The sequence below is a fragment of the Pinus tabuliformis genome, chromosome 5_2 (assembly GCF_031772625.1).
Source record: "Pinus tabuliformis cultivar Carrire ecotype Pingquan chromosome 5_2, CPIR1, whole genome shotgun sequence".
NCBI lineage: Eukaryota > Viridiplantae > Streptophyta > Pinopsida > Pinales > Pinaceae > Pinus > Pinus tabuliformis.
The window spans coordinates 1,034,373,133-1,034,392,140 of record NC_142306.1 but is presented as its reverse complement, the minus strand read 5'-3'; positions in this window follow the sequence as shown (position 1 = coordinate 1,034,392,140).

The following is a 19,008-nucleotide window of genomic DNA, read 5'->3' as shown; positions in this document are numbered from 1 at the left end:
AAGGAGAAAAGGAAGGAGAGGCCGAGGAGGCCGAGCAATCCAAAGAGGAAAATGAGGAAGTAGCTGAGCATTCGGAAACAGAAGCTAACCATCCTGAAACAGAAGCTAAGCATTCTCAGGCAGAAGCTGGACAATCCAAGCAGGAGGAGGAAATGGGACAGCAGGTAGGTAGCCCACCATAGGACCCAGTGGGAGAAGATGAATTGGCTGCAATATTGGCCAATATGGGTGAGTATGGCCAACCTTCCACTCCATCATACCTCCACGACAAACCCCAGGAAGAAGATACATCTGAAAAACCACATGCAGAAGAGGCAGAAGAAGGAAATCTGCCTGTTCATGATGAAAAGGAGATAGGAGACACTGAACAGGAACAATCTGTTCCCAAGGCACCAGAGGAAATTCCAGAGGAAGTAGGGATAGAAAAAGAAGTCACGGAACCAGTTAGGGTTCCTACCCCAGAACAGCCAGCACAAAACAGTGAAGAAGCACCCCAAGAGAAAGATCCAGGGACTAGTCACGACCCAGAACGCAGCAGAAAGCCTACTGTTCCTTCTAATAAAACACTAGAAATTAGGGAATTACGAAAGGAACAGCAGAGGTTATTGAGCATAATAGCCCAGCTCCACCAGCAGATCAGGATCTTGAAAGCGAGGCAGAGGGTAAGGAAGACCGCAGGGAAGAAAAATATGACCACTGCAGTAAAAATCCGCAAGATAAAAAGGCAGAGGATAAAAAATCATCCTGTTGATCAAAACCATGCTGAAGATCCAGCTGCTGTTCCAAATGATGCTGAAGATCCAGCTGCTGTTCCAAATGATGCTGAGGGATATACTGCTCTTCCATTTGAAAAGGAACAGCAGCAAGCTGATATTCATGTTAAAAAAGAAACGGACAACAAGAAAATTCAAACGGAGGCACCACCCTCAGGGGTGATAAGGGTTCTGAACTCGAAACAACGCAATAAGAAAGTTCAGGTAAAACTCCCAGCCTCCACTGCTGCATGGAGAAGAGATCCAAAGACAGTGACCTTGCGCAAGGGATTGAAACATGCTCAGCAAGAAGCAGAAAGGCTTAGAGAGCAAACGGTCCCGCGCGAGAAGTATGAAGAACTACAACAACAACTAAGGAACGTCAATCAATCTGAAAGCCAGGCCTTTGAAGGGTGGCGAAAGGAACAAGAGAAAGTTGCAAAGGTAACTCGTAGGCTAGATACTGTTATCAAGCAGATGGATACCTTGTGTTCTTTATACAATGACGTTTTAGCATGTAGGGCCCCTGCAAAAAACTATGCTCTATTTTTACTGGAACGATACTTACAATTAAAAATAAAAGCTGTTAAAGCAGGCGCCTCGATACAAATTAACACTGTCCATGACTTTATAGATTGTTGTAAACATTATGTGGTGAAGGTCCAGAGATTGCTATGTGAATTTTATTTGCATAACCTCGTGCTGGATCAGGAGACTGAGCTGAACCCTGGCCCTTTTATTGGAGACATCCAATTGCAAGCATTCATCTCATTCGGGGTTAATCATATTAAATGGATCAAAGCCTATAACACTTTCTAGAGGCAGGAAAATGGCCTAGACTTGTGGGTAAGGGCTGAGCCTAGGGACCCAGTACGGTTGTGGAAAGCACATAGAAACCTCATAAGAACTCTGGGTGTCATCGAAACATTAGGACCCATGCACGAGGCACTCATTCGAAAAAGTTTAGAATATTTTCTTTCTATCAAAGACCTCGCCATTGATGCAGCCAAATTTCGGTACCGAATCTCTAATCCAAACATCTAGCTCAGGGAGCCATTTAAGTATGAGAATTTTCAATTAGCTTCCAACCGTTTGAACCTCTTTGGTGAAAGCATTTTGAGGGCAGGGCCATACTGGTTAGGATATAGATTCCGCAGTCCAATTATCTGGCACCCTGCACTCAGATATCAAGCCCTATATGAGATGCCTGAGGGTCAAACAGGCCAGTTCTTTGACTACCTAGTCACTCACCATGGCTGTAGGCCTCCGCATGAGATTCCTTCTCCAGCCTATTCTCTCACTGCTTTGCATGTCAACTACAACGTTTTCATGAGGGCATGAAACAGGGTAAGCAGGGGGGTGTGTGGAGTACTAAAAATGTATGTTTTTGATGATCATTTCAATGGATTTTCAGTGGGACTTGTGAATCTTTTTACATCATGAACGTGGAAAACAATAAAGAATTATAACAAAACATGTGGAATTAGTATGCAAGACTTAACCGCTGATAGTTGTCATTCTCTTGTGCAGGAAAGGGTAAAAACGAGGAGCTGCTGTTCCAAAGAAAAAGACAAGAACAGGGTAACTGCTGTCCCTTTGACGAAGGACCGAGTGCAAACGAGGCTAAGCAGGTTGAAGCAAACCAGCCCGGAAAAGGAGGAGAAGACACCAGCTCGGCAGAGGAGAAAAGAAGTGATTAAGGATTAACAGTTTGGTGAATCCCTCAGGATCTTCGATCCTGAGGGATCGCTGCTTTATTTATCTTATTGCTTAGACATCTCCGCTGTCACCCTTATATAAAGGGATGGCATTGTTAGCTTTGGGGGATCATGCTTTTATGTAACTTTCTGTTGAATATTGAACTTTGATCATCGAGTCTCGTTGAACTTGGCTCATTGTACTTTCTGTTTTATGCATTAATATAAACTTGGTGATTATCTTATCTCTGCGTTTGGATTAACCTAAAGCGGTGTACCCTTGAGGCTAAGGGCCCGACCCTAGAGGACACTTGCTTCTGTATCACTATGATTTGATTTCTGCGTGGTTTGCTTACCGTCATTAGTTGGTAATATATATTGCTTTCTAAGTTACATCATATGCTCTCATTAAGATTCGTTCATTAAGGATTTTTACAGACAATAACTGTTATATTGACTCTGCATTATATCACCAATACCTTCAGAGTTGATTGAATATTATTAAACTTAATTGAACATTGTTATTATTTTGTTACGGAGCTCTTATGTTGTATATTCGTGTTGTGGAATTTATCTGAAAGATGTGTTCTTTATGATTCAGGAGTAATGTTGTTCCATTTTGAAACGCAGTTGTATTCCTGTTGATGACGATTGGTGCTAAATCAGATTACTTTTCAAGTGTGTTGTGTGTGTATGATTTCCAAATGCTGTTCCATAACTTATTAGTAATTAGTGTTGTTCCATTAGCGTGTGCTGCTTCATTTTCTTGGAGAATGAAAGATTGGTGTTTAATTACAATGAGTGCATTTGAGTTGATAGGATAAAGCTTGATTATTGCTCGTGAGGTTTAGTTATTCAATTGTTGTTCCATTTTAGCATTGTTGTTCCATTCCAGATTTGTTGTTCTATTTCTTATTTGCTGTTCCATTTTTACCTGCTGTTTCATTTACTCGCATTTGTTATTTTGGTGTGAGAGACGATCTATGGCTGTTGTGAGCCTCGGCATTTATTGCCTCGCTCCCAGACCCGTGGGCTGTGCTCTAATTTCCTTTCCATCAGTTTCCAAAGGGATGGGCTCTTGCTGTCGAACCCTTGACTGATAAAGTTTCCTAGCTTTAAGAGTGTGTGATTTAGTCATTTGAAGTAACTTAGTTATAGACAAGCATCCATTTACTCTTGTACTTTTGCAGAACGCTGTACTACTAGCATTACTCTGACAAATAGCCTCAAATTGAGTCACTCTTTGAAATAACCAAACACTCCCAGATTGACATATTAATGTGAGGTAATTAGAGGTGAAAGAGACCCTTTTTATAGCTCTACATTTGGGCCTGAAATGTTGTCCCTATTAGATGGGTTTTTAGGATATAATCAAGTGTTGGTATATAATGAAGATCAACTTAAAACAACCTTCAGTACTAAATGGGGCACTTACGCATATCGCAAAATGTCGTTTGGACTTACTAATGTGGGGGCCACATTTTAGAGAGCTATGGACATAGCTTTCCGAGGGTTGATTAACAAATCAGTAGTGGTTTACATGGATGACATCATTGTGTATTCATATCACAAAAGGGATCATATTTAACACTTGAAATAGATTTTCAAAAGATGCTAAAGATACAGAATATTGTTGAATCCCAAGAAGAGCATCTTTGCAGTTACATAAGGGAAACTACTGGGTCATATCCTCTCTAAAGAAGGGATTGTTATTGATCCTGAAAGAATAGAGACCATCATGAGAATACAACCCCCTGCAAACAAAAGGGAAATGCAATATTTCTTCAGGAAGATTAATTTCGTTAGAAAAATTGTCTTAGGTTTCGCAGAAATAGTGCGTCCCATGCAACTAATGATGAAGAAAGATGTTCTGTATAAGTGGAGCGATGAAGCTAAGGAATCATTTCAGTGAATTAAGGAGGCCATCGTGGAAGCTCTTGCATTGGTCAGCCCCAATTTCGACAAGGAATTCTCCTTGTACATGTTTTCTTCTGATGTTTCCTATGCCACAATCATCACTCAAAGAAATGATGATAGAAACAAGGTCCCTATTTCTTATATGAGCTCTAATCTTTAGGGAGAAAAAATGAACTACCCAGATGTGGAGAAACAAGGCTTTACGGTTTTTAAAGCCATAAAACATTTTTGCCCTTATTTATTAAAGGCCATGATTAAAGTAATTGTTCCCCATCTTGCTGTAATAGCCCTCTCCGTGCAGGAGGAACTGGGTGAACAAAGAGGAAATTGGATAACCGCACTTTAAGAATTCGACCTCAAGATTAAGCCAACGAAGATAGTTCGAGGGCAAGGATTGTGTAGGCTAGTTGTAGAAGCCTTGGCAGATCAATAAGGGGCGTCTGAAGAACCAGAAGCATAGAGCATGCAAAATGCACAAGTAGAATTTAGGGAGGAGCCCCTATGGATTAATGAGATGTTGATGTGCGAGTGCGAAATGTCATAAGCCCTTTTGGGTCCTGAGTCATGGTATTACGACATATGCTTTTATCTCACATGGGGATCATGTTCTGAACACATGGATGCATCACAAAGGAGAGCGCTCAGACTGAAATCTAACCATTATCACCTGGCCAATGACACACTATACAGAAAAAATTATGATGGAATCTGGTTGAGGTGTTTGGGAAAGGATGATGCCGATCATGTCTTGGAGGAAATGCACAACGACCCAACAGGTGGTCACTATGGTAGAGAGGCCACTTCTCACAAAATATTAAGAGCTGGATATTATTGGCCCACAGTGTTTAGAGACTCACACGCCTATGCTAGGAAATGCAAGGTATGCCAAACCGCCGCAGGATGAGAAAGGAAGCCAACTGTTCCCCTCAGGCCCGTTATGATCTATCGCTCATTCTAGCAATGGGGCTTAGATGTCATAGGTGAGATCACTCCAAATTCCTCACAGCATCATAAGTATCTACTCACGATGACCAACTACTTCACCAGATGGACTGAAGCCATCCCGCTTCAGAAGGTACACGAAGGCGAGGTAATATCATTTATTGAGAAATTTATTATCAGTAGGTTTGGCATCCCTGACGCTCTCATATTTGAAAATTCCTCTTACTTTTCATCAATGAAATTGACTGAATTTGCTATTGATAAATCAATTCACATAAGGTATGCATCGAACTATTACCCCCAAGGAAATGGAGTTGCAGAGTCCTCAAATAAAAACCTCATCCACATAATCCGTAAATCTGTTGCCGACAACCAGAGGAATTGGCACAACGCTCTAACAAACGCCCTTTGGGCCGATAGGGTCACCCCAAAAGTAGCATTAGGAAACTCCCCATACTTCCTCGTCTATGGACAGGAAGCCATCTTGCCTCCTAATGTTACCCTTCCCTCTTTACAGCTCTCCCAAGCTTCAAGAGGGACCCCTTTAGCCTTACTTCAAAAAGGATCAACCAACAGGTGAGGTTGGAGGAATTGAGAGATAAAGTTAGAACTAAATTTAGATATCACCAAATGATTTTGAAGAAATGGTTTGATCACCATCTGGTAGGGGATAAAGATTACCAAGTGGGAGAGCTAGTCCTAAAATAGGACAAGTTGAGTGAGCCAAAATCACACGAAATTCCAACACTTATAGTTGGGCCCATTCCAAGTTGAGGAAAAAATTGGTCACTTACAAACTGAAAACTTTACTGGGAGAAACTGAAAAACTCCCAGTTAATGGCTAGCATCTCAAGAGATACTTCCAGTAGCCACCACATGGTGGTTACCTCCTGAGTGGGTTGGGATTCATTTGATTTTTGCTATTAGCTTAGTTACATTTTCATCATGTCCTTTCTTGTTTTACGCAAAGTTTATTTACCTTTTGAATTTCAGTTCCTTTCAGCCAATTGATTTTGGTCCTTCAGTCTCATCTTCACCTTTATAACTCTCTTCAGATTTCCCTCATTTTCCACCTTCAGCTTTTTGCCTCCCTCATTAACCTGCTGATGAGTCGGTCAATCCTAAATTCATCGTTACCTTGCAAATCAAGAAAAATTTCAATGAGCTTGTGGGAACTGGAAAATTAGCAGTGGAATTTAAATCGAAGCCATTCATTAGCATTTGTTGGGAACTAGGTAGGATTTGTTGATAACCTAGATACCTAGAGCGTGTAGGGGCATCTTTATAAAATGAAAAAATGTGTAACCACAGCTGGACTGGCATGGCAGAATGCTGCATTTTTAAAATCCCACTCAGACCTAGCCTATACTTTCTTGTAAGGTTCATAGTCATTCTCCATTGGTCCTGTTATCACCCTAAAATATTTGTCTCTAAGATTTGGTAAGTTGCCTTGTTTCTAATCATAGTCTTATAAGTTTTGAGTCAGCTCATCACAATTAGTGTCATTCTCATTTACAAACCCTTCTTTTTAGTCATGGTGTTAAAGGGTCTCTAGGTCATTTGATGCTTTAAGAGTTAGGTCATAAGGTTAGAAGTCTTTCAAGGTCATATCTCTTTTCCATCAAAGTTTGACAGCCTCATTCCATGTCCTAGAAGCCTCACCATGAGTTTGGAAGTCATATCTCACATTACTTTGGGGAAATTTTCAAACTAGCTTCGAAATCACTGAACTAGGAGTTTTCGTAGCGCGCTACGAAACCCCTGTAGTAGCCTGTTTTAGCAGAAAAACTCTGTTTTCTGTTTTTACTAGTACATTTCCAAACGCTTTCCTGAGCAGCTGAGAACTTAATTTTGTAAACTGAAAGAGGCTTTTCTTCCTAACATGCTTCACTACAAAAACCTCTTTCCGTTTCTTCAAATCCATTCTGAGGTGAGAGAAATGAATGATCAAACTTGCGCTATGAAACTGCTGTAGGTGCAGTTTTTCATCTCCTGTTTTACACCTGTTTTTCAAAGACACATTCTGGGTGGTAGGGAAGGTGTTTCAAAAACCCAAAATAGGTTTTTGTTCCGCATGGATTGGTTCACAAAAGCATCCTTCAGTTTTTCTAAATACGTTTTTTGTGAGAAGTTATGAGCTCTGTCCCAAGCCCTATTTTTCAGCCAGAATAGAAGCTTATATCTCATGTCATCTTCACTTACCATCATATTGGCAATGCAAGAAAAAGGAAGCAAGGCATCATGATTTAGTTCCAGAAAGGGGTTGGAAAATCAATCTAGATCAACTTCATACAATTGCAGACAGCAACACAGTGGCAATGGTTGTTATCAAACTTGCGCTACGAAACTGCTGTAGGTGCAAGTTTTCCACAGGCATATTTCTCTGTTTGACACCTCTTTTTCAAGATCAGTTTCTGGTTACAGGAAGATGTATTTTGGAATTATGAGGGAGGTTTATCTTCATAAACTATCCAGCTACAATAACCTATCTCACTTTATTCATATGTGTTTTCAGTTGGGAGATACTAAGATTTCATTGAAACCCTAATTCCAGAAAACGGATTTTTCCTGTTTAACACGTGTTTTTCAAGGACAGTTTCTGGACAGCTGGAGGAATGTTTTAAAAAACCAGGAGAGGTTTTTGTTCTGGACAACATGGGATACAATAACCTCCTTCAGTTTTGTAAAATGTGTTATGGATGAAGAAATAAAGGCTCTGTCCCACGTGCCAATTTTCAAGGATCTAAATCTAAAAACAGGGAAACATGTTCCCTAATTTCCAGGGTTTGTCTTCAGCAGTCAGATGACCACGTGGGAGGCTTCATCAAATTCGACTTCTTGAGGTTGCAAGTTGTCAAATAATGCTTTAAATGCTTGGATAAGGTTGTTGAATCATGATAAGGAGTTACACTCCTAGTTGTATTAGGTCTCTAGGACTGTTAGTTAGGTGTCATTTGCATTTAATAATTAGTTTTATGTATCAATAGGTGTGATAGTAGGATGAATTCGAATTCCCCTCATGCTGGAGGAGGAATCTCAGTTATGTAAAGAGCTCTATATATAGAAGAAGAGCTGATGTACAAAGGGTTGGAAAATGTTAGAGAAAAAGACTACTTTTCTAAATGCTATGCAGGGATTGATATATACAGAAGCAGTTGGACTTTTCTGAAGCTGAGATTCTTAGTGTACTTCAGTGAGCTTCATCTTTTATCTTTGAAATGCTTTACTTCCATAGTCTTAATGCTTATTACTCAGAATTCATGGAGGAACATGCTCTGACTTCCTTTAAGTGTTAAACTATGATGAATTGAGTTCAGTAATACATGCTTGACTTTACTTCTCAGGATTCATGAAGGATTTTTTATGTTCAGAATATGTGATGTTGTCCTTTCCTTAATTCTTACAGTGGTATGGATGTATAATCACTCAGAATTCACTGAATGTGCTCTGACTTCCTGTATACATTTATAAACTGTGTGGTCCCCTATGAGTTTATGTTCTGAATGTTTAAATGCTGAATGCCCTGACTTCCATGTAAGGTTGAGTTCATTGTTATATTGAATGTGTCACTCTTTCATTGAAGTATATACAAGCCTAAGTTTTATTAGAAGAGCTATTTTTTGTCTTTATCTCTGTCACTGACTCCATAGCCCAATGGTAGCAAGTCTCCATCTCCCAATCTACAAACATATAAAATCCAAACCATAGAGTTAGCCATCTATCCATATCTTTAATCAATATCATTAACCCTTTGAGAGAGCCCTCTCAGGCTAAGGAGGCTAAGCCTTAGCTAAAAGATTGGTTTGAAATAGTTACAGTGAGATAGTCTGTTTAGCAGCCTATCAGGGTCCTATTTTGGTGATAACATTTTGGTGCGTCTGCCGGGAGCCTGAAGTCTATTCATTCCCGAAATCAAGAGACTGAACTTCTGAAGGTAGTAGGAGCTCAGACATCATTTTGAGGCTGCAAAACTACCTTGGCGACTCCACACATCGAATAAGAAATTGGAAGGTGACTCCACTGCTAGAAGATCAGTAGCTTGATGAAGTTTCAAGATGAATTCCACTGCAAGAATGAATGCCAGGTATGCTCCTATGAATCGGTCTCATATCCCTGGTTTTCCAAATCCTATGCCAAAGGTTGATTGGTTAGAGGATCTTCCGATATTCAAAGATGAAAAGAAAGACAATGCTGCTCTTCATTTGGTTAGGTTCCATATGCATGTACGCAGTCTTAAGGTTCAGTTCCCTGAAGATTGTCTCATGAGGATGTTTATGACCACCTTAGAAGGAAACGCATGGTCTTGGTATAAAAGTTTGGAAAACAGTTCATTATATTCTCTTGCTGATTTCCATGATGTGTTCTATGACATGTATAAAGAGTGTCATCCCTCCTTATTGCTGGTCAAAGATTGTTGTAAACATTCTACGAGTTTTATTCAATATTTGGAGGATTGTTATGATGATGATGAATTTATGGATGAAGAAATTTTAGAGGCTCTTCATAACAATGCATTTCAACACCAAGAAGAAAGTATAACATCTCATGAAACGTAGCATGAAGATCAGCAGGGGTTTATTTGTGAAAACCATGTTTCATCCTTTGATATGAATGAAAAGATGCAGCAGATTTGTTAGTCTTTTGATCATAAAGAATATGAAATTGATTGCAAACACCAAGAAGAAGTACTGGAAGATAGATTTTATAACTCTCAAGCAGAGGAAAAGGTTGTTCATGTTTGTGATTCCTTGCAGCAGCTTACATCAAAGAATGATCACAATAGTGAGGAAAATTACATTGTCTATGGTCATCATGTAGAAAGGCAGTTGGAAAACACATCAAAGGAATTTTGTGTGGCTAAGGATCAGTTGTCTAAAGATATAGAAAGTTTTGAGAATCATCAAACTAACCATGTGTTTTTTGACCCTATAGCTGAATACATGGAAAAGATTTACTGTTCAGGCTTCCAATTATATGTTCATCTTGAAGAACAGTTACACCTCATGCTTCCTTGGTTATTTCAGTATCTGGTTTATTTATGCTTCAAGCACAGTAAGGAGATCCAACTTTCAGATCAGATTGATGATTGACTTCATTGGAAGTTTCATGTTCCTTGAGCTACAATTGGAGAATGCAGCTGATAGGGTAGGTAGGAATGTGCAAATAAGCTTAGGGTAGGTTGACTGAGCATCTATTTCAGTAGGTGCAGTTTGAATTCTTCATTCAGAAATCATTAAAGGCTTGGGGAGAAAATTGGGCAGAGGTTCAGAGTTTTATTCTAGAGGATGGATAGCGGCACTGGAGCTGCAAGTTCTTAGTATACCACAAGGGCACACTATCCCTAGTGGAGCCACTGTTATCACCCTAAAATCTCTGTCTCTAAGCTTTGGTAAGTCGCCTTGTTTCTAATCATAGTCTTATAAGTTTTGAGTCAGCTCATCATAATTAGTGTCATTCTCATTTACAAACCCTTCTTTTTAGTCATGGTGTTAAAGGGTCTCTAGGTCATTTGATGCTTTAAGAGTTAGGTCATAAGGTTAGAAGTCTTTCAAGGTCATATCTCTTTTCCATCAAAGTTTGACAGCCTCATTCCATGTCCTAGAAGCCTCACCATGAGTTTGGAAGTCATATCTCACATTACTTTGGGGAAATTTTCAAACTAGCTTCGAAATCACTGAACTAGGAGTTTTCGTAGCGCGCTACGAAACCCCTGTAGCAGCCTGTTTTAGCAGAAAAACTCTGTTTTTTGCTTTTACTAGTCAATTTCCAAAAACTTTCCTGAGCAGCTGAGAACTTAATTTTACAAACTGAAAGTGGCTTTTCTTCCTAACATGCTGCACTACAAAAACCTCTTTCAGTTTCTTCAAATCCATTCTGAGGTGAGAGAAATGAATGATCAAACTTGCGCTACGAAACTGTTGTAGGTGCAGTTTTTCATCTCCTGTTTTACACCTGTTTTTCAAAGACACATTCTGGGTGGTAGGGAAGGTGTTTAAAAAAACCAAAATAGGTTTTTGTTCAGCATGCCTTGGTTCACAAAAGCCTTCTTCAGGTTTTCCAAATACGTTTTTTGTGAGACGTTATGAGCTCTGTCCCAAGCCCTATTTTTCAGCCAGAATAGAAGCTTATATCTCATGTCATCTTCACTTACCATCATATTGGCAATGCAAGAAAAAGGAAGCAAGGCATCATGATTTAGTTCCAGAAAGGGGTTGGAAAATAAATCTAGATCAACTTCATACAATTGCAGACAGCAACACAGTGGCAATGGTTGTTATCAAACTTGCGCTACGAAACTTCTGTAGGTGCAAGTTTTCCACAGGCATATTTCTCTGTTTGACACCTCTTTTTCAAGATCAGTTTCTGGTTACAGGAAGATGTATTTTGGAATTATGAGGGAGGTTTATCTTCATAAACTCTCCTGCTACAATAACCTATCTCAGTTTATTCATATGTGTTTTCAGTTGGGAGATACTAAGCTTTCATTGAAACCCTAATTTCAGAAAACAGATTTTTCCTGTTTAACACGTGTTTTTCAAGGACAGTTTCTGGACAGCTGGAGGAATGTTTTAAAAAACCAGGAGAGGTTTTTGTTCTGGAAAACATGGGCTACAAAAAAATCCTTCAATTTCATAAAATGTGTTATGGATGAAGAAATAAAGGCTCTATCCCACGTGCCAATTTTCAAGGATCTAAACCTAAAAACAGGGAAACATGTTCCCTAATTTCTAGGGTTTGTCTTCAACAGTCAGATGACCACGTGGGAGGCTTCATGAAATTCGACTTCTTGAGGTTTCAAGTTGTCAAATAGTTCTTTAAATGCTTGGATAAGGTTGTTGAATCATGATAAGGAGTTACACTCCTAGTTGTATTAGGTCTCTAGGACTGTTAGTTAGGTGTCATTTGCATTTAATAATTAGTTCTATGTATCAATAGGTGTCATAGTAGGATGAATTCAAATTCCCCTCATGCTGGAGGAGGAATCTCAATTATGTAAAGAGCTCTGTATATAGCAGAAGAGCTGATGTACAAAGGGTTGGAAAATGTTAGAGAAAAAGACTACTTTTGTAAATGCTATGCAGGGATTGATATATACAGAAGTAGTTGGACTTTTCTGAAGACTGTTATCACCCTAAAATCTTTGTCTCTAAGCTTTGGTAAGTTGCCTTGTTTCTAATCATAGTCTTATAAGTTTTGAGTCAGCTCATCACAATTAGTGTCATTCTCATTTACAAACCCTTCTTTTTAGTCATGGTGTTAAAGGGTCTCTAGGTCATTTCATGCTTTAAGAGTTAGGTCATAAGGTTAGAAGTCTTTCAAGGTCATATCTCTTTTCCATCAAAGTTTGACAGCCTCATTCCATGTCCTAGAAGTCTCACCATGAGTTTGGAAGTCATATCTCACATTAATTTGGGGAAATTTTTAAACTAGCTTCGAAATCACTGAACTAGGAGTTTTCGTAGCACGCTACGAAACCCTGTAGCAACCTGTTTTAGCAGAAAAAACTCTGTTTTCTGCTTTTACTAGTCAATTTCCAAAAGCTTTCCTGAGCAGCTGAGAACTTAATTTTTCAAACTGAAAGATTATTTTCTTCTTAACATGGTGCACTACAAAAACCTCTTTCAGTTTCTTCAAATCCATTATGAGGTGAGAGAAATGAATGATCAAACTCGCGCTACGAAACTGCTGTAGGTGCAGTTTTTCATCTCTTGTTTTACACCTGTTTTTCAAAGACACATTCTGGGTGGTAGGGAAGGTTTTTCAAAAAACAAAAATAGGTTTTTGTTCAGCATGGATTGGTTCACAAAAGCTTCCTTCAGTTTTTCCAAATACATTTTTTGTGAGAAGTTATGAGCTCTGTCCAAAGCCCTATTTTTCAGCCAGAATAGAAGCTTATATCTCATGTCATCTTCACTTACCATCATATTGGCAATGCAAGAAAAAGGAAGCAAGGCATCATGATTTAGTTCCAGAAAGGGGTTGGAAAATCAATCTAGATCAACTTCATACAATTGCAGACAGCAACACAGTGGCAATGGTTGTTATCAAACTTGCGCTACGAAACTGCTGTAGGTGCAAGTTTTCCACAAGCATATTTCTTTGTTTGACACCTCTTTTTCAAGATCCGTTTCTGGTTACAGGAAGATGTATTTTGGAATTCTGAGGGAGGTTTATCTTAATAAACTCTCCAGCTACAATAACCTATCTCACTTTATTCATATGTATTTTCAGTTGGGAGTAAGCTTTCATTGAAACCCTAATTTCAGAAAATGGATTTTTCCTGTTTAACACGTGTTTTTCAAGGACCGTTTCTGGACAGCTGGAGGAATGTTTTAAAAAACCAGGAGAGGTTTTTGTTCTGGACAACATGGGCTACAAAAAACTCCTTCAGTTTCATAAAATGTGTTATGGATGAAGAAATAAAGGCTCTGTCCCACGTGCCAATTTTCAAGGATCTAAATCTAAAAACAGGGAAACATGTTCCCTAATTTCTAGGGTTTGTCTTCAGCAGTCAGATGACCACGTGGGAGGCTTCATCAAATTTGACTTCTTCAGGTTGCAAGTTGTCAAATAATGCTTTAAATGCTTGGATAAGGTTGTTGAATCATGATAAGGAGTTACACTCCTAGTTGTATTAGGTCTCTAGGACTGTTAGTTAGGTGTCATTTGCATTTAATAATTAGTTTTATGTATCAATAGGTGTCATAGTAGGATGAATTCGAATTCCCCTCATGTTGGAGGAGGAATCTAAGTTATGTAAAGAGCTCTATATATAGCAGAAGAGCTGATGTACAAAGGGTTGGAAAATGTTAGAGAAAAAGACTACTTTTGTAAATGCTATGCAGGGATTGATATATACAGAAGCAGTTGGACTTTTCTGAAGCTGAGATTCTTAGTGTACTTCAGTGAGCTTCATGTTTTATCTGTGAAATGCTTTACTTCCATAGTCTTAATTCTTATTACTCAGAATTCATGGAGGAACATGCTCTGACTTCCTTTAAGTGTTAAACTATGGTGAATTGAGTTCAGTAATACATGCTTGACTTTACTTCTCAGGATTCATGAAGGATTTTTTATGTTCAGAATATGTGATGTTGTCCTTTCCTTAATTCTTACAGTGGTATGGATGTATAATCACTCAGAATTCACTGAATGTGCTCTGACTTCTTGTATACATTTATAGATTGTGTGGTCCCCTATGAGTTTATGTTCTGAATGTTTAAATGCTGAATGCCCTGACTTCCATGTAAGGTTGAGTTCATTGTTATATTGAATGTGTCACTCTTCATTGAAGTATATACAAGCCTCAGTTTTATAAGAAAAGCTATTTGTTGTCTTTATCTCTATCACTGACTCCATAGCCCAATGGTAGCAAGTCTCCATCTTCCAATCTACAAACATATAAAATCCAAACCATAGAGTTAGCCATCTATCCATATCTTTAATCAATATCATTAACCCTTTGAGAGAGCCCTCTCAGGCTAAGGAGGCTAAGCCTTAGCTAAAAGATTGGTTTGAAATAGTTACACTGAGATAGTCTAATCAGCAGCCTATCAGGGTCCTATTTTGGTGATAACATTTTGGTGCGTCTGTCGGGAGCCTGAAGTCTATTCATTCCCGAAATCAAGAGACTGAACTTATGAAGGTAGCAGGAGCTCAGACATCATTTTTAGGCTGCAAAACTACCTTGGCGACTCCACACATCGAATAAGAAATTGGAAGGTGACTCCACTGCTAGAAGATCAGTAGCTTGATGAAGTTTCAAGATGAATTCCACTGCAAGAATGAATGCCAGGTATGCTCCTATGAATCGGTCTCATATCCCTGGTTTTCCAAATCCTATGCCAAAGGTGGATTGGTTAGAGGATCTTCCGATATTCAAAGATGAAAAGAAAGACAATGCTGCTCTTCATTTGGTTAGGTTCCATATGCATGTACGCAGTCTTAAGGTTCAGTTCCCTGAAGATTGTCTCATGAGGATGTTTATAACCACCTTAGAAGGAAAAGCATGGTCTTGGTATAAAAGTTTGGAAAACGGTTCATTATATTCTCTTGCTGATTTCCATGATGTGTTCTATGACATGTATAAAGAGTGTCATCCCTCCTTATTGCTGGTCAAAGATTGTTGTAAACATTCTACGAGTTTTATTCAATATTTGGAGGATTGTTATGATGATGATGAATTTATGGATGAAGAAATTTTAGAGGCTCTTCATAACAATGCATTTCAACACCAAGAAGAAAGTATAACATCTCATGAAACGCAGCATGAAGATCAGCAGGGGTTTATTTGTGAAAACCATGTTTCATCCTTTGATATGAATGAAAAGATGCAACAGATTTGTCAGTCTTTTGATCATAAAGAATATGAAATTGATTGCAAACACCAAGAAGAAGTACTGGAAGATAGATTTTATAACCCTCAGGCAGAGGAAAAGGTTGTTCATGTTTGTGATTCCTTGCAGCAGCTTACATCAAAGAATGATCACAATAGTGAGGAAAATTACATTGTCTATGGGCATCATGCAGAAAGGCAGTTGGACAGCACATCAAAGGAATTTTGTGTGGCTAAGGATCAGTTGTCTAAAGATATAGAAAGTTTTGAGAATCATCAAACTAACCATGTGTTTTTTGACCCTATAGCTGAATACATGGAAAAGATTTACTGTTCAGGCTTCCAATTATATGTTCATCTTGAAGAACAGTTACACCTCATGCTTCCTTGGTTATTTCAGTATCTGGTTTATTTATGCTTCAAGCACAGTAAGGAGATCCAAGTTTCAGATCAGATTGATGATTGGCTTCATTGGAAGTTTCATGTTCCTTGAGCTACAATTGGAGAATGCAGTTGATAGGGTAGGTAGGAATGTGCAAATAAGCTCAAGGTAGGTTGACTGAGCATTTGTTTCAGTAGGTGCAGTTTGAATTCTTCATTCAGAAATCATTAAAGGCTTGGGGAGAAAATTGGGCAGAGGTTCAAAGTTTTATTCTAGAGGATGGATAGCGGCACTGGAGCTGCAAGTTCTTAGTATACCACAAGGGGACACTATCCCTAGTGGAGTCACTGTTATCACCCTAAAATCTTTGTCTCTAAGCTTTGGTAAGTTTCCTTGTTTCTAATCATAGTCTTATAAGTTTTGAGTCAGCTCATTACAATTAGTGTCATTCTCATTTACAAACCCTTCTTTTTAGTCATGGTGTTAAAAGGTCTCTAGGTCATTTCATGCTTTAAGAGTTAGGTCATAAGGTTAGAAGTCTTTCAAGGTCATATCTCTTTTCCATCAAAGTTTGACAGCCTCATTCCATGTCCTAGAAGCCTCACCATGAGTTTGGAAGTCATATCTCACATTACTTTGGGGAATTTTTCAAACTAGCTTCGAAATCACTGAACTAGGAGTTTTCGTAGCGCGCTACGAAACCCCTGTAGCAGCCTGTTTTAGCAGAAAAACTCTGTTTTCTGCTTTTACTAGTCAATTTCCAAAAGCGTTCCTGAGCAGCTGAGAACTTAATTTTTCAAACTGAAAGAGTATTTTCTTCCTAACATGCTGCACTAAAAAAAACTCTTTTAGTTTCTTCAAATCCATTCTGAGGTGAGAGAAATGAATGATCAAACTTGCGCTACGAAACTGCTGTAGGTGCAGTTTTTCATCTCCTGTTTTACACCTATTTTTCAAAGACACATTCTGGGTGGTAGGGAAGGTGTTTCAAAAAACCAAAATATGTTTTTTTTCAGCACGGATTGGTTCACAAAAGCCGTCTTCAGTTTTTCCAAATACATTTTTTGTGAGAAGTTATGAGCTCTGTCCCAAGCCCTATTTTTCAGCCAGAATAGAAGCTTATATCTCATGTCATCTTCACTTACCATCATATTGGCAATGCAAGAAAAAGGAAGCAAGGCATCATGATTTAGTTCCAGAAAGGGGTTGGAAAATCAATCTAGATCAACTTCATACAATTGCAGACAGCAACACAGTGGCAATGGTTGTTATCAAACTTGCGCTACGAAACTGCTGTAGGTGCAAGTTTTCCACAGGCATATTTCTCTGTTTGACACCTCTTTTTCAAGATCAGTTTCTGGTTACATGAAGATGTATTTTGAAATTATGAGGGAGGTTTATCTTCATAAACTCTGCAGCTACAATAACCTATCTCACTTTATTCATATGTGTTTTCAGTTGGGAGATACTAAGCTTTCATTGAAACCCTAATTTTAGAAAACAGATTTTTCCTGTTTAACATGTGTTTTTCAAGGACAGTTTCTGGACAGCTGGAGAAATGTTTTAAAAAACCAGGAGAGGTTTTTGTTCTGGATAACATGGGCTACAGAAACCTCCTTCAGTTCCGTAAAATGTGTTATGGATGAAGAAATAAAGGCTCTGTCCCACGTGCCAATTTTCAAGGATCTAAACCTAAAAACAGGGAAACATGTTCCCTAATTTCTAGGGTTTGTCTTCAGCAGTCAGATGACCACATGGGAGGCTTCATCAAATTCGACTTCTTGAGGTTGCAAGTTGTCAAATAATGCTTTAAATTCTTGGATAAGGTTGTTGAATCATGATAAGGAGTTACACTCCTAGTTGTATTAGGTCTCTAGGACTGTTAGTTAGGTGTCATTTGCATTTAATAATTAGTTTTATGTATCAATAGGTGTCATAGTAGGATGAATTAGAATTCCCCTCATGTTGGAGGAGGAATCTCAGTTATGTAAAGAGCTCTATATATAGCAGAAGAGCTGATGTACAAAGGGTTGGAAAATGTTAGAGAAAAAGACTACTTTTGTAAATGCTATGCAGGGATTGATATATACAGAAGCAGTTGGACTTTTCTGAAGCTGAGATTCTTAGTGTACTTCAGTGAGCTTCATCTTTTATCTTTGAAATGCTTTACTTCCATAGTCTTAATGCTTATTACTCAGAATTCATGGAGGAACATGCTCTTACTTCCTTTAAGTGTTAAACTATGGTGAATTGAGTTCAGTAATACATGCTTGACTTTACTTCTCAGGATTCATGAAGGATTTTTTATGTTCAGAATATGTGATGTTGTCCTTTATTTAATTCTTACAGTGGTATGGATGTATAATCACTCAGAATTCACTGAATGTGCTCTGACTTCCTGTATACATTTATAAACTGTGTGGTCCCCTATGAGTTTATGTTCTGAATGTTTAAATGCTGAATGCCCTAACTTCCATGTAAGGTTGAGTTCATTGTTATATTGAATGTGTCACTCTTTCATTGAAGTATGTACAAGCCTCAGTTTTATAAGAAGAGCTATTTGTTGTCTTTATCTCTGTCACTGACTCCATAGCCCAATGATAGCAAGTCTCCATCTTCCAATCTACAAACATATAAAATCCAAACCATAGAGTTAGCCATCTATCCATATCTTTAATCAATATCATTAACCCTTTGAGAGAGCCCTCTTAGGCTAAGGAGGCTAAGCCTTAGCTAAAATATTGGTTTGAAATAGTTACACTGAGATAGTCTAATCAGCAGCCTATCAGGGTCCTATTTTGGTGATAACAGGTCCCATCCCCCACACTAAGTTTTTCAATACCTATCATCTACAAGTAAACCTCCTTTCATGGGCTAAACTCACTGTCATATACCCTATGGCAACTCCAATTGTGCTCTATTCGTTGTGCCTGAAACTGGAAGGACTTATGTAAAAGATAATAAAATGTTAAGTCCTTCTAC